Here is a 17,978-nt window from a genome sequence, read left to right as displayed (position 1 = left end):
TTCAAATCAGTCACACTTTTGGTCCCGGTTAGCAGTAGCCCTTGTACCGAAAGCGCGCTGCTGCTACTTTCTTAGCAGCAGTGCGTTTTACGTACCGTGCTACTGCTAATCCACACCCACCACCTTTTCCCCACCTGTCCTCCCCCTCCCCCAAATCCCTCCTCTCTTCCGCCACTCCCTCCTCTCTCTCTCCATAAGTTCTCACATTGACCACTTTCCCATGCGCCCCTCCTCCCCCATGGCACCGAAAGAGGGCGCCGCCTCGCGCCTCCGGCGTCTAGGAGCTCGCCGGTCTTCCATCGGCGTCTAGGAGGCTGCCGCCTCGCGCCACCACGCCGGAGACCTAACCACCGGTGACCAACCCCGCTACTCCCTCCATCTCCTTCCTCTCTCCCTTGGTTTTCTTTCTCTCTCTCTCTCTCTCTCTCTCTCTCTCTCGCCCTCTGGTTTGACTCACAATCCCATGTCCATGCCTGTGCAGGTAGTCACCATGGACGACCATATCTGGCATGGTCGGGAAGAGGAGCCCCATGCCGCTGCCTTCCTCTTCCATGGAAACAGGCCCTCCTCCAACAGCCACTGTCGGATCTGGTCTGCTGCTGCTCGTTCATGCTTCTGGCGACCCCAACCATTGCTGGATCGAACAACTGCTGCCATTGACAACACGCACGGGATCGAGATATTATTTTGCTTTTGAAAGTAGTAGTAGTAGCGCGAGGTATAAGACCCGCTATAGATAATTAGCAATAGCGTTGTACTGCAACGCACGCTACAGCTAACTATGTATAGCAGTAGCGCGTGTCAACACGCGCTACTGCTACAAGTTAGTTGTGGCACCGTATCAGTAGCGCGGGCACCCGCACTACTGATACACCCAAAACCCGCGCTACTACTAGGCTTTTCCCTAGTAGTGCATGTGGGGTCCATGAGGCAGGGGCCCTCGACCCTCATGGCCAGGTGGGGTGGCCCCCTGGTGTGTTCTAAGTGCCAATAATTCTTAATTTTTCAGGGCATTCGGAGAACTTTTATTTTCGGGGTATTTTCTATTGCAAGGATAATTCAGAAAACAAACAGAAAATACTATTTTTTTTTATTTAGTCTAAATAACAAAACGTAAGCGGGCGGTACAGAGAGTTGTGCTTTCTAACTTCATCCATCTCATGCTCATCAAAAGGAATCCACTAACAAGGTTGATCAAGTCTTGTTAACAAACTCTTTTCGAATAACATGAAAACGAAGAATTTTCGAATAACACTAAGTTACCTCAATGGGGATATGCACATCCCCAAAAATAAGAATACCATATTTCTTCTTGACAGTAGGAAGAGGAAATTCAAAACCTCCAATAATAATCGTTGAAGTTTTCCCAATAGAATTGATAGTATGGACTTGAGGTTGTTTCCTTTGAAAGTGTACCATATGCTCATTACCATTAACATGAAAAGTGACATTGCCTTTGTTGCAATAAATAATAGCCCCTATAGTATTCACAAAGGGTCTACCAAGTATAATCGACATACTATCGTCCTCGGGAATATCAAGAATAACAAAGTCTGTTAAAATAGTAATGTTTGCAACCACAACAGGCACATCCTCACAAATACCGATAGGTATAGCAGTTGATTTATTAGCCATTTGCAAAGATATTTCAGTAGGTGTCAACTTATTCAAATCAAGTCTACGATATAAAGAGAGAGGCATAACACTAACACTAGCTCTAAGATCACATAAGGCAGTTTTAACATAGTTTCTTTTAATGGAGGATGGTATAGTTGGTACTCCTGGATCTCCAAGTTTCTTTGGTATTCAACCCTTAAAAGTATAATTAGCAAGCATGGTGGAAATTTCAGCTTTCGGTATCTTTCTTTTATTTGTAACAATATCTTTCATGTACTTAGCATAAGGATTCATTTTAAGCATATCAGTCAAATGCATACGCAAAAAGATATGTCCAATCATTTCAGCAAAGCGCTCAAAATCCTCATCATCCTCTTTCTTGGATGGTTTAGGAGGAAAAGGCATGGGTTTCTGAACCCATGGTTCTCTTTCTTTACTGTGCTTCCTAGCAATGAAGTCCCTCTTATCATAACGTTGATTCTTTGATTGTGGGTTATCAAGATCAATAGTAGGTTCACTTTCTACATCATTGTTATTGCTAGGTTGAGCATCAACATGAACATCATCATTAACATTATCACTAGGTTCATGTTCATTACCAGATTGTGTTTCAGCATCAGAAATAGAAATATCATTGGGATTCTCATGTCTGTCAACAACTGGTTCACTAGAAGCTTGCAAAGTCCTATCATTTTCTTCTTCTTCTTAGAAGAACTAGGTGCATCAACATTAGTTCTATGAGAATCTTGCTAAATTCTCTTAGGATGGCCCTCTGGATACAAAGGTTCATGAGTCATTTTACCCCCTCAAGTCACAACTCTAACATCATTATCATTTTTCTTTTTATCTAATTCATTGAGAAAATCATTCTGAGCTTTAAGTACTTGTTCTACTTAAGTGGTAACCATATAAGCATGTTTACTAATAAGTTTAAGTTCACCTTTAACTCTAGACATATAATCACTCAAGTGTTCAATCATATAAGCATTACGTTCCAATTGTCTACCAACATAAGCACTGAAGTTTTCTTGTTTGACAATGAAATTATCAAACTCATCCAAGCATTGGCTAGCAGACTTATTATGAGGAATATCCCCTTCATCAAATCTATAGAGAGAATTTACCTTTACTACATGTGTCGGGTTTTCAAGACCATGTATTTCTTCAATAGGTCTTAAATTCTTAACATCTTCAGCTTTAATACCCTTTTCTTTCATAGATTTCTTTGCCTCTTGCATATCTTTAAGACTGAGAAATAGAATACCCCTTTTCTTCGGAGTTGGCTTAGGAGTTGGTTCAGGAAGTGTCCAATCATTTTCATTACTCAACATATTATTCAATAGCAATTCAGCTATATCAATAGTTCTTTCCCTGAAAACACAACCAGCACAACTATCCAGGTGGTCTTGATGACCCACAAGTGTAGGGGATGTATTGTAGCCTTTTCAATGAGTAAGAGTGTCGAACCCAATGATGAGCAGAAGGAAATGATAAGCAGTTTTCAGTGAGGTATTCTCTGCAAGCACTGAAATTATCGGTAACAGATAGTTTTTTGATAAGGTAATTTGTAACGAGTAGCAAGTAATAAAAGTAAATAAGGTGCAGCGAGATGGCACAATCATTTTTGTTGAAAAGGACAAGCCTGGACAAACTCTTATATGAAGGAAAGCGCTCCCGAGGACACATAGGAATTATCGTCAAGCTAGTTTTCGTCACGTTCATATGATTCACGTTCGGTACTTTGATAATTTGATATGTGGGTGGACCGGTGCTTGGGTATTGTCCTTACTTGGAAAAGCATCCCACTTATGATTAACCCCTATTGCAAGCATCCGTCACTACAACATAAGTATTAAGGTAAACCTAAACATAGCATGAAACATATGGATCCAAATCAGCCCCTTACGAAGCAAAGCATAAACTAGGGTTTACGCTTCTGTCACTCTAGCAACCCATCATCTACTTATTACTTCCCAATGCCTCCCTCTAGGCCCAAACAATGGTGAAGTGCCATGTAGTCGATGTTCACATGACACCACTAGAGGGATGACAACATACATCTCATCAAAATATCGAACGAATACCAAATTCACATGACTACTTATAGCAAGACTTCTCCCATGTCCTCAGGAACAAACGTAACTACTCACAAAGCATATTCATGTTCATAATCAAAGGGGTATTAATATGCATAATGGATCCGAACATATGATCTTCCACCAAGTAAACCAACTAGCATCAACTACAAGGAGTAATCAACACTACTAGCAACCCATAGGTACCAATCTGAGGTTTGGATACAAAGATTGGATACAAGAGATGAAGTAGGGTTTGAGATGAGATGGTGCTGGTGAAGATGTTGATGGAGATTGACCCCCTCCCGATGAGAGGATCATTGGTGACGACGATGATGATGATTTCCCCATCCCGGAAGGAAGTTTCCCTGGCAGAAGAGCTCTGCTGGAGCCCTAGATTGGTTCCGCCAAGGTTCTGCCTCGTGGCGGCGGAGTTTCGTCCCGTGAGCTAGCTTATGATTTTTTCCTTAACGAAATACTCCATATAGCCAAAGATGGGCATCGGAGGGCCACCAGGGGCCCACGAGGCAGGGGGCGTGCCCAGGGGGGTAGGGCGCGCCCCCCACCCTCGTGGACGGTGGGTGCCCCCCTTTGGTACTTCTTTTGCCCAATATCTTTTATATATTCTGAAGCATGCTCTCGTGAAGTTTTAGGACTTTTGGAGATGTGCGTAATAGGTCTCTAATATTTGTTCCTTTTCTAGCCCAGAATTCCAGCTGCCGGCATTCCCCCTCTTCATGTAAACCTTGTAAAATAAGAGAGAATAGGCATAAGTATTGTGACATAATGTGTAATAACAACCCATAATGGGATAAATATCAATATAAAAGCATGATGCAAAATGGATGTATCAACTCCCCCAAGCTTAGACCTCGCTTGTCCTCAAGCCAAAGCCAAAAATCGAAAAATATGTCCACATGTTTGGAGATAGAGGTGTCGATAAAAATAAAATACGGACATGAGGGCATCATGAGCATTATTAGAACAACAAATTATATATATATATATATATATATATATATATATATATTGTCATATGATCTCTTATGCTAAAGTAATAATTCAATCACAATTTCAAGTATGAATCATAAACATCATTGAGAACCAACAAACTCTAATCTCAGTCATTGAGGCAAGTGCAATTTATCATAACATAGGAAAGAGTCAATATAAGATCTTTTCAACAAGTCCACATACTCAACTATCATTTAGTCTTTCACATTGCTAACACTCACGCAATATTTATGGGTATGAAGTTTTAATCGGACACAGAGAAAGATAGGGGCTTATAGTTTTGCCTCCGAACGCTTTACCTCAAGGGTAATGTCAAGATAGGGGCTTATAGTTCATGAAAACTCACATCCAATTAGCTATATATATCAGGATCTTTCCAATGCATTGTGCTTGCCAAAGGATAAAATGTAAAAAGGAAAGGTGAATATCACCATGACTCTTTGCATGAAGTAAAAGAGAAGAATAAAAGATAGGCCCTTCGCAGAGGGAAGCAGAGGTTGTCATGCGCTTTTATGGTTGTATGCACAAAATCTTAATGCAAAAGAACGTCACTTTATATTGCCACTTGTGATATGGACCTTTATTATGCAGTCCGTTGCTTTTATTTCTTCCATATCACATGATCGTATAAAGCTTATTTTCTCCACACTAATAAGTCATACATATTTAGAGGGCAATTTTTATTGCATGGAGCGATGACAACTTACTTGATGGATCTTACTCAATCCTTAGGTAGATATGGTGGACTCTCATGGCAAAACTGGGTTTAGGGATATTTGGAAGCACAAGTAGTATATCTACTTGGTGCAAAGAAATTGGCTAGCAAGAGAGGGGAGGGCAAGCTCAACATATTGGATGATCCATGACAATATAATTTATCTCACATGTAAGAAAACATAACCCATTACGTTGTCTTCCTTGTCCAATGTCAACTCTTTAGCATGTCATATTTTAATGAGTGCTCACAATTATAAAAAGATGTCCAAGATAGTATATTTATATGTGAAAACCTCTCTTTCTTTATTATTTCCTATTAATTGCAACGATGACCAAAACTATGTTTGTCAACTCTCCACAACTTTTATTCATCATACTCTTTATATGTGAGCTCATTACTCTCCATAAGATCCATATGATCTATTTATTTCTTTTTATTTCTTCTCTTTTATTTTATTCCCTCAAGATCATAGCAAAATAATCAAGCCCTTAACTCAACTACTTTAATATATATAGCTCACGGACTCGATTACATAGAAGATCATAAAGCAAAACTCACAACTAGATCATGCTAAAACTTTATTCTACTATATCAAGATATTATCAAAAGGACCGAACTAAGAAAAACGGTAAAGATAAAAGTGATGGTGATACGATACCGGGGAACTCCCCCAATCTTGGCGATTGCCAAGGGGAGGGCCGATACCCATGTGATTATATTTCCTTCCTCGGAGGTGGTGATGAAGTAGTTGTTGATGATGTAGGCTTGTCGTCCATCTTCCAAGGCATAGGCTCACCATCATAGAAGGATGATCGAGTCTCCGGGATCCTCAAATCTGCAGCCAAACTCATCCTCTTGAATCTATATTCATACTCACAGTTTTGGTTTTGCAGGTCATAGTTCTGGGCTTGGAGGTGCTCGATTTTCTCATGAAGCTTGAAGATGGCCTCCCAAATGTCCTGGGCGTCCAGCTTGTGGTTGTTGGTGAACTCCGTGATCATTATGTGATTGGAGTCGAGTCCACGCTCCACCATCTCCTGACACTTGAAAACTTGTTGCTCCAATGCCTCAAGCCTTGTCTTCGTGCTTCCGGTCCTCCTTGGTCCCTCAACATCGCGGATGTGAAACAACCCCTCATGCATCTCAATGGTTTGAGGGTGCTGCAGCACCCCCGCGAGGTTGGGGTTGATGACCTTATCGAAGAACTTGTCTTTGGGGCACATGAAGACGACATGGCGACCTAGATATGTCAGAAAAACAGCTCGAAACAAAGACATGAGATCTTTGCGTGATACGGTGGTCAAAACCTTCGGGAGATTATATATTGATTTTTTACCGACCAAAAGAAGTATCATGCAAGAAAAGGAAGTCCGGAGAGCGCACGAGGTGCCCACGAGGCAGGGGGCGCTCCCAGGGGGAAGGGCGTGCCCTCCACCCTCGTGGAAGCCTCGTGTCCTTTCTGGTATGCTTCTTATTTTCCTATTTTTCTTAAATATTCCAAAACAGAGAAAAATTGCCATTAGAACTGTTTTGGAATCAATTTACTTATTGTACCACATACCTATTCATTTTCGGAGTCTAAAATGTTCTGGAAAGTGTCTCTTATGTATTCTTCCGGGGTTACGGTTTCAATAACATTAGTTCCAACATTTATAGGATTACCTGAGATATAATGTTTGATTCTTTGACCGTTAATCAGCCTCGGATTTGTGCCTTCGAAGTTGTTGATTTTTATGGCACCGGAACGATAGACCTCCTCGATAACGTAAGGACCTTCCCATTTAGAGAGAAGTTTGCCTGCAAAAAATCTTAAACAAGAGTTGTATAACAATACATAATCACCTACATTAAACTCACGCTTTTGTATCCTTTTATCATGCCATCTTTTAACTTTTTCTTTAAACAACTTGGCATTCTCATAAGCCTGGGTTCTCCATTCATCAAGTGAGCTAATGTCAAATAACCTCTTCTCACCGTCAAGTTTGAAGTCATAGTTCAGCTATTTAATGGACCAATATGCCTTATGTTTTAATTCGAGAGGTAAGTGACATGCTTTTCCATAAACCATTTTATACGGAGACATACCCATCGGATTTTTATATGCAGTTCTGTAAGCCAATAATGCATCATCAAGTTTCTTGGACCAATTCTTTCTAGATCTATTAACAGTCTTTTGCAAAATTAATTTAAGCTCTCTATTGCTAAGTTCTACTTGACCACTAGACCGTGGATGATATGGAGATGCAATTCTATGATTAACATAATACTTAGCAAACATTTTGCGAAAGGCACCATGAATAAAATGTGAACCACCACCAGTCATTAAATATCTAGGGAGTCCAAACCCCGGAAAAATAACTTCTTGAAGCATCTTAATAGAGGTGTTATGATCAGCACAACTAGTTGGAATAGATTCTACCCACTTAGTAACGTAATCAACAGCAACTAAAATATGTGTATACCCATTAGAGGAAGGAAAAGGTCCCATATAATCAAAGCCCCAAACATCAAATGGTTCAATAACAAGTGAGTAATTCATAGGCATTTCTTGACGTCTACTAATATTACCAGTTCTTTGACATTCATCACAAGACAATACAAACTGTGGGCATCCTTGAAGAGAGTAGGCCAATAGAAACCGGATTGCAATACCTTATGTGCAGTTCTATCTCCAGCATGGTGTCCTCCATAAGCCTCGGAGTGACACTTATGTAGGATCTGTTCCTGTTCATGCTCAGGTACACAATGTCTAATAACACCATCTACTCCTTATTTATAAAGGTGTGGGTCATCCTAGAAGTAATGTCTTAAATCATAAAAGAACTTTTTCTTTTGCTGGTATGTGAAACTAGGTGGTATAAATATAGCAACAATGTAATTAGCATAATCAGCATACCAAGGAGTAGTACGAGAAGCATTTATGACAACTAATTGTTCATCAGGAAATCTATCATCAATAGCTAGTGGGTCATCAAGAACATTTTCTAACCTGGACAAGTTGTATGCAATGGGGTTCTCAGCTCCCTTTCTATCAATAATATGCAAATAAAATTCTTGTAGCAGGAGAACCCATCTAATAAGTCTAGGTTTAGCATCTTTCTTTTCCATAAGATATTTAATAGCAGCATGATCAGTGTGAATAGTTACTTTAGAATCAACAATATAAGGTCTAAACTTATCACAAGCAAATACAACTGCTAAGAACTCCTTTTCAGTAGTAGCATAATTTCTCTAGGCATTGTCTAGAGTTTTACTATCATATTGAATAACATTTAATTTTTTATCAACTCTTTATCCTAGCATCACACATAATTTCAAATGGTAAATTCCAATCAGGTGGCTGAAAAATAGGTGCGGAAATCAAGGCTTTCTTAAGTATTTCAAATGCTTCTACACAATCATCATCAAAGACAAAAGTAATATCTTTTTGTAATAGATTAGTCAGAGACCAGGAAATTTTTGAGAAGTCCTTAATGAACCTCCTATAAAAACCGGCATGACCAAGGAAACTTCTTATACCTTTGATTTCCTTGGGACACGACATCTTTTGAATAGCATCAACTTTAGCTTTGTCAACTTCAATACCTCTTTCAGAAATTTTATGCCCCAAGACAATACCTTGATTAACCATAAAGTGGCACTTCTCCCAATTTAATACAAGTTTAGTTTCTTCACATCTCTGCAAAACTCGATCAATGTTGCTCAAGCAATCATCAAAAGAGGATCCATAAATAGAGAAATCATCCATGAAAACTTCACAAATCTTTTCACAAAAGTCAGAGAATATAGCCATAATGCATCTTTGAAAGGTAGCAGGTGCATTACATAAACCAAAAGGCAGACGTCTACAAGAAAAGGTATCGAAAGGTAAGTAAAAGTGGTATTTTCTTGATCCTCAGCTGACACAGGTATTTGAGAGAAACCAGAGTAACCATCTAGAAAACAAAAATGTGTATGTTTGGATAATCTTTCTAGCATTTGATCAATGAAAGGCAAAGGGTAATGATCTTTTTAGTAGCTTTATTTATTTTATGGAAATCAATTACCATCCTATAACCTGTAATAATTCTTTGCGGAATCAATTCATCTTTATCATTAGGAACGACAGTAATACCTCCCTTCTTAGGGACACAATGGACAGGGCTTACCCACTGACTATTAGCAACGGCATAAATTATACCTGCTTCAAGGAGCTTTAATATTTACTTTCTTACCACTTCTTTCATCTTATTATTTAGCCATCGTTGGTGATCTATAACTGGTTTGGCGTCTTTCTCCAATTTTATTTTGTGTTGACATAGAGTGGGACTAATGCCCTTAAGATCATCAAGAGTATATTCAATAGCAGCACGATGCTTCTTCAGAGTTTTAAATAATCTCTCTTCTTCATGCTCTGAAAGGTTAGCGCTAATAATAACAGCATATATCTTCTTTTCATCAAGATAAGAATATTTAAGACTATTAGGCAATGGTCTAAGCTCAAACACGGGATCACCCTTGGGTGGAGGAGGATCCCCTAGAATATCAACGGGCAAGTTGTGTTTCATAATAGGTCCCTGTTTAAAGAACACTTCATCTGTTTCCCTTCTTTCATTCATAAACATATCATTTTCATGGTCTAGCAAATATTGTTCTAAATGATCACTAGGAGGCACGACAATAGAAGTAAGACAAATAATTTCATCTTTACTAGGCAATTCATCATCACGGGGTTGTCTACTTTATTTAGCAAACTTAAACTCATGAGACATATCCCCTAAACCAACAGAAACAATATCCTTGTTGCAGTCTATCTTAGCATTAACAGTATTCAAGAAGGGTCCACCAAATATAATGGGACAAAAGTCATCTTGTGGGGAACCAAGAACTAGAAAATCAGCAGGATATTTAACTTTCCCACACAAGACTTCAACATCTCTAACAATCCCAACTGGTGAAATAGTATCTCTATTGGCAAGCTTAATTGTAACATCAATCTCTTCTATCTTAGCAAGTGCAATATCATGCATAATTTCTTTGTATAAGGAATGAGGTATTGCACTTGCACTAGCACCCATATCACATAAGCCATGATAGCAATGATCTCGTATTTTAACAGAAATAACAGGCATGCCTACAACATGTCTATGTTTATTTTTAGCATCAGGTCTAGCAATTCTAGCAGCTTCATTGCAGAAGTAAACACTACAAAAAAAGACACATCGGTGACATTTTGGGCCGAACGAAATTTTTTTATGTCATACATATGACACTTCTATGACGATAATTGTGACAAAACCCTTCTATGACAAAAAATCATGACAGAAAATGGGCTTTTCGTCCTGGGCGGGCCGGAGATGCAGCTGCATGACATTCTTTGGGCCGTCCATGACAGAAAAAACCATGGTAGAAGCAAGGGGGAGGAAAATTTCAGGGAGTTCCCGGTTACGGTGGGAGGTCGAGGGCCGAGCGATGCGCGTTTCTCTCGTACACGTACGCGTGTGTGTGCGAGGCATTGGCTCTAACTGAACCCGAGCGAGGCGTCGGGCTCTAACTGAACCCGAGCGATTGCACTGCAGGCTACGCGTTACTGAACCCGAGCGATCGATCGATGGCTGTTAACTGAACCCGATCGAGCGATTCCTTCACTACTGCTGCTAACTGAAGCCGATCGATGCTGCCTCTCAGATGAACAGTGATCGTTGCGGGGGGTTTGGATGAACAGTGAGCGGTGGCATTTCCTCTGGATGAACAGGACCCCATGGTGTGGTGGAGGGCTGGATGAACAGTAGACGGTGGAGGGGTGCCTGTGGAGGGGTGGTTGAACAGGACCCCGTGGTGTGGAGGGCTGGATGAATAGTAGATTGTGGAGGGGTGCCCGTGGAGGGGTGGTTGAACAGTAGCCGCTGGAGTAGCGCGCGGTGGAGGCTGGATGAACAGGAGCCCGTGGAGGCTGGAGGAGGTCGACGGTAGCCCGTGGAGGCTGGAGGAGGTCGACGGTAGCCCGTGGAGGCTGGAGGAGGTCGACGGTGGAGATGAACAGTATCCCGTGGAGTCTCGTTTTGCGGTACGCGCGCCACACCCCTCCCGATGAACAGGACCCCCGTTTCGACCGTAGCGCTCCAACTCAAGTCCGTTTCATCCGTTTTGTGTTACGCCACACCCCTCCCGATCAACAGGACCCCCGTTTCGACCATAGGAGGTACGTTTCATCCGTTTTGCGGTACGCCACACCCCTCCCGATCAATAGGACCCCCGTTTGATTGTAGGAGGTCCGTTTCCTCCATTTTGCGGTACACCAGACCCCTCCCGATAAACAGGACCCTGTTCCGAACGTATGAGGTCCGTTTCCTCCGTTGTGCGGTACGCCAAGCCTCGTTTCCAACGCCTGATCCGTCCAAGCCCTCCTGATGAACACAACCACGCATTCCATTCCGACCCAGTCGGTTGGCTCCCACGCGTTCCGTTGCCTCCCAATGAACACGATGCATTCCGTTGCCTCCCCATGAACATGACGCATTCCGTTGCCTCCCCATGAACACGACGACGACGCTATTTCTCCGTTCCGACCCAGCCAAGTACACGAGCCCTGGCCGTACGTATGCGCGAGTAGGCGTTCGAGACCCCGCCCGTATGTACACATACGTGGTTGTATTTTCTTTCTTGCACCCTGGCCACTGTACGTACGTGTACATGCTATATGCGCGCCTCTACTATGACACGTACGCGCCTCTACTACGACACGTGCGCGCCTCTATATCCACCAGTATATATGTATGTCACGTTCTCGACCAGAATGATAACGCTAGTACGCTTCGACCAGGTGGGTCCCGACTGTCAGGCACTTCCTTGCCTGCGAAGATGTAGCTTGTGGGTCCCAGCAGTCAGGGGGCCGAATCGTTTTTTTTTTGCCCGGACGCACTTCCTTGTGTGTGAAGATGTAGCAGGTGGGTCCCAACAGTCAGGGGGAAACGTTTTTTCGCGAAATACAGTGGCCCGTCCGGTGGGTCCCAGCTGTCAGGTCGAGGAATCATTATTTTCCACATAATAAGGAGGCACTTCCTTGTTGTGGCTGTGGACCCAGCTGTCAGCTTCTCCACGTACAGTCCACGTCCGATGGAAGTCGTTCCTTGACCACGTTGACCCCGCCGCGCCGAGAGCACCAGGGAGGTGGACAACGGCGAGGCCTAGGAAGGGGACGACAGGGAGCCGGGGAAGACGCGGTAGTGGAAACCCACGCGGAGAGGAGTACGAGTGTTCACTGGTTCGGCTACGGTGTGAGGCTGCCGTCGCCGCAGGGCCTGGCCAGCGGTGGGAATAGTAGGGGGCGGTGAGGCCTCCGCTGCATCATAGCCGGCCATAGGAGGCAGGAGCATGCGGCATGACTGGCACTGCTTTGGGCGGCTGGAGCAAGAAGACCAGAGGTTGAATAAGCACTACGGCCGTTGGATGGACATCGTATGGTCACTGGAGCTAGAATCGTTCATATTGACTAAAGTTGACAAAGGCCCTCGTCCTAGTCAACTTAGTAGGACCACAAGTCAGCCTCCGACCATGGTGGGTCCCAGCTAGCAGGGGGAGTATTCACTTTTTTGTGTGTAATAAGGAGGCACTTCGGGCGGGTCCGAGCTGACAGCGGGGGGAGCGTTTTTTTTGCAAAATACGCTGGCCCGTCCGGTGGGTCCTAGCAGTCAGGGGGAAAATGTTTTTTTCGCGAAATAAGGTGGCCCGTCTGGTGGGTCCCTGCTATCAGGTGGAGGAATAATTATAATGCGCGTAATAACGAGGAACTTCCTTGCGGCTGCCTGGACCCAGCTGTCAGCCTCTCCACGTACAGTACTCTTCCGATGGAAGTCGGTCGTTGACCACGTTGACCACGCCGCGCCGAGAGCACCAGGGCCGTTGTGTGGACGACGACGAGCTAGTAGAAAACAGGGCTTTGGTCCAGGTCGGGTCAGCCCATTAGTCCTAGTTTAGTCCAGAACCGGGACCAATGGGGGCATTGGTCCCGGTTCGTGAGCCCAGGGGGCCGGCCGGGCCACGTGGGCCATTGGTCTCGGTTCATCTGGACCTTTTGGTCCCGGTTGGTGGGACGAACCGGGACCAATGGGCCTCGCTCCTGGCCCACCACCATTGGTCCCGGTTGGTGGCTTGAACCGGGACCAAAGGCTCCCCTTTAGTCCCAGTTCATGCCACCATCCGGGACCAATGAGGTGCCTATATATACCCCCTCGCGTAAGAGCAGAGCACACTGCTCTATTTTTTTCTGGCCGAGGGGGAGAGGGCTTGGTGGTGCTCTAGCTCACCTCCTATGCACACAAGGTGTTCGATGGAATGCCCGAGCCACACTACTTAAGCTTTCACCTCTCCAAGCTCGACCTCCAAGCTCCATTTTCCACAATATTTGTCTAGGTTTAGCGGTCCATCATGCCCGTCCCCGTCTTCACCGCCATCGATCACCAGCGCCGAGCTCATCGCCGGCACCATCGTGGTGAGCCTCTTGTTCTTATCTTCTTTCTGAAAGGAAAAATATTCTTACTTGTATGTTTACGTAGATACTTTTATTATTGCATCTTATATAGTGCGATGCTTTTGGTATCCGCCCCCGTCGGCCCTCGTCCTATCTATGATTCGGATGTGGTATATATATTATCTTTATAACTATTGGTTCATTTATTGTTTATGAAAATTATGCCGACCAATGTGACATAGATTTTATTTATGTAGGATGTATGTGAATCGGAAATGCCAACCGACCCTATTGTCGAGAGGTTAAATTTAGTTGAAGAAGAAAACAATTTGTTGAAGGAAAAAAATAAAAAAATTGAGGAGGAGAAGATGATATTGGAGTTGCATGTTGCGGATGTCGTCGATGATCACAAGATCAAGATGGATGCAATGCGCTTGAAGATTAGAAAGATTAGAAAATATGCCATTCATACCGAGGCTTGGCATCATTATGTCGTTGGATCAATTGTTACCTTGCTTGCGATTATGATCGCATTTGTTTTCGCATTGAAATGTTTTACATAGTTTCAATGTACGGTTTAATTAATTAGATGCTCTGGAGAGCTATATGTTGTTAGATGAGAACTATGTATGCACTTTGGTTTTAATGTGATGATGAACTTCTATTAATTTGGACACTTAATTATATATAATGCACGCAGATGAACCGACAATGGATGTACGGTGACTGAAAGTGTGTTATATCGACTAGAGGGGGGTGAATAGGCGATTTTTATGAAAGTCTTCAAAACATGGAAGTTTCGAAGACAAATGATAGAAATGAACCTATTTCCATGCAGTAGAAGATAGACTACACTAGACAGACAATAGTCAAGCATTCAATGAAGTGAAACCACACTGACTAATAGTAGCTAGGCAGTAAGGATCAGGTACATAGTGAAGACAAATAGATAAAGCAAATAGGCACTAACTTTACAAGAGCCAACTGTAAATAAAGAGATGAGAAGGATAGAACCAGTGTGGGTGACGAAGACAAAGGTTTGGTAGACCAGTTCCAACTGCTGTGACTGTTGTATGTCTGGTTAGGGCGGATAGGTATTTAAACCTGAGGACACTCAGTCCCGGACACTTAGTCCTGAGCACACAGCTCAGAACACTTAGTCCTCTCCGTATTCCCCTTGAGCTAAGGTCACATAGACCTTGCCCAATCACTCTGGTAAGTCTTCAAGGTAAACTTCCAAACCTTCACAGACTTCGTTCACCGGCGATGCACAATGACTATTGGATGCTCAGAACGCGACGCCTAACCGGCTGGAGGGTTCACAGTCCTCAAGTGTAATAAGTCTTCATATCACATAGACAAGAAGACTTAAGTGATGCCTAACACTCTTTGGCTCTGGGTGGTTAGGACTTTATCCTCTCAAGGAATTCTCTCTCAAAGGCTTCGAGGTGGGTTGCTCTCGAACCACAAAAGCCGTACTTTAACTCTGAGCAGCCAACCGTTTATGGTTGTAGGGGGTGGGCTATTTATAGCCACTAGGCAACTCGACCTGATTTGCCCAAAATGACCCTAGGTCACTAAGGAACTGACACGTGTTCCAATGGTCAGATTTCAAACACACACGGCAACTTTACTTGGGCTACAAGCAAAGCTGACTTGTCCAACTCTGAACAAGATTCCCTCTCATAGTCTTCACTCGAAGACATAGGATTTTGGTTAAGCATCACTTCAGTCATTCTGACTGGTTTTCTTGGACCCCCACTTAACAGTACGGTGGTTCCTATGACTCAACAAAGAAGAAAAAGAACTACGAAAGATCTAAGTCTTCGTACTCCATAGTCTTCATGCAATGTCTTCTCTTGTCATAGTCTTCAAGGTGAATGTCTTCACTTACCACCTTTGACTTCAATGTCTTCATACATTTTTAGGGGTCATCTCTGGTAGGAAAACCGAATCAATGAGGGACTTCTACCTGTGTTATCCTGTAATTCTCACAAACACATTAGTCCCTCAACTAGGTATTTCGTCAATACTCCAAAACCAACTAGGGGTGGCACTAGATGCACTTACAATCTCCCCCTTTTTGGTGATTGATGACAAACTAGTTGAAGTTTTCAACGGGGAATATAATATGTGAAATTGTAAAGGATAAGGAATTGTCTTCATAAGCTGCAAGGGCTCCCCCTGAAGATGTGCATATAAGTAATTTGCTTTTGGAATGCAAATGCACATGGCAGGTTGTACTTGTGGAGATCCTCTTCAACTTATGATGACAATTCATCATGCATGAAAGGTATGTGAATATAATGACATGCATAATGAAAAATGGACGTCTGCAAAATGATCTAAGTGCGGAATTTATCGTCGCACATGCGGGATTTATCATCGCATCACAAAATAGCAAATAAGTAGCAGACGACAATCGAGTTTAAGTGTTACAACTGAAAGAACCAAATGTATCAAAACGAGAGTTGTAAACACTACGCAAAACATAAAGTAACCGCCCATATGGACCCGCTTGAAGACTATCAAACTCATTTGCTTCTCCCCTTTTTGTCAGTGAGGACCAAAAAGGTTTGAAGACATAGAGCATCTACTGGTTTCCATGAAGAGTAGGTGAAGCAGCAGGGTCGTCGGTGGTGTTCGGCGGTGCAGAAGAACTTGGGGCAGTGTCGAGACGTGCAGAAGTAGGGGGCGGTGAAGTGGCATCATCTTCGTCCTCGATCACTCTGGTTCACAGTTGCCGTGGAGGAAGAGAACTCAGAGTCTTCAAGAGATGGAGTTCGTCGCAGCACAGCCCTTCGAGGAGGTGTGGAGTCAAACTTGAAACATTCAGAGAAGCCATCCTCTTGAAGATCATCCTGAGAACACATAAGCGTCATCCCTTTCCATGTACGCCGACAGGTTTCATGGGCAACAAAGGCATTCTTGGTGGCAAGATTGCGAATGCGGTTGACATCCACCAAGATGCTTTGCATTTGGCGCTTCATCCAGTCATGATGCTTATCCTGTTTCTGATGAAGAGCAACCAGAAGCTCTCGGTCATTGAGAACACGAGATCGCTTCTTGGGTCGTTGGGCAATAGTGCTTTCAGTGGCTTCAGTAAGAGCACGATGAGGTGCATGTGTAGTACCAGCTAGAGGATAAACACGAGTGACTGTTTCAACTCCTTCAATGTTCTGAGTGAAACTTTGATGCTCCGCATTCTGAAGACTTAGAGGTTCCTTGGCAGGCTCTGGATAAATGGCTTCAACGGACATATCCACATAAGGCAGAAAGATCCGATGATTGCGAGCAGATGGCTGATATGAGATAGCTGAGTGGAGTTTAATCAGCCGCATTATCCGTGGAGCTTAGAACTTCAAGCCAAAAAGATCAGATCCTGATGCAGCAAGTTGGCGGATGAAGAAGTCTTGTGCATTGAAGCATTTGCCATGAAGAATATAGAAGACCAAAGTCTTCATTGCACCTTCCAGCTTTGCATGTGGAGAATGTCCTTTGATGGGCCAGAGAGTTCGCCTTATAATGTGATAGATGGTCCTTGGAAGATACTCCAGGTCTTCAACAAAGAACTCCTTAGGATATGCAGCGTCTTGTGGCAAAGGCTTCATCATACTGAGCATCTGACTCATGTTCGGTTCAGGCTTCTGAAAGATGCTCTCCATAGCTTCACTGTGAAGCTGACAGCCAGGTTCATAGAGATCTCCAGGAGTGGGCAGACCAGTGACACTACAAGAAATATGTCAACTTATGACCTTCGAAGAATTGGTCATAAATTTATGACCATTTTAGACCAATTGGTCAAATGCTGTTCAGGGGGCTCCAAACCCTAAACCATTGCGACCATTTTGGTCAGAAAGGTCGTAATTTCCTTATACGAAATGGTCACAAAGCAAACAGTGCTAGTCCGCTGCCTTATTTCTAGTTGTTAATGACCAATATAGATGGTCATAGCCTTGTAGATTTTGGTGGGTTGTGATGACTAGGCGCCATCTCATCTGTTTTGCCTATGTGTCATGTCCATGTGGCAGTTTTTGCCCTAGGTTGTGAAGCAACCTATATTTCTATCATTGCCAAAATTCCCAAAAAAATCTCATAAATTCAT

Source organism: Triticum aestivum, chromosome 7A, assembly GCF_018294505.1.
Source record: "Triticum aestivum cultivar Chinese Spring chromosome 7A, IWGSC CS RefSeq v2.1, whole genome shotgun sequence".
Classification (NCBI taxonomy): Eukaryota; Viridiplantae; Streptophyta; class Magnoliopsida; order Poales; family Poaceae; genus Triticum; species Triticum aestivum.
Note: the sequence above shows the minus strand (reverse complement) of the source record.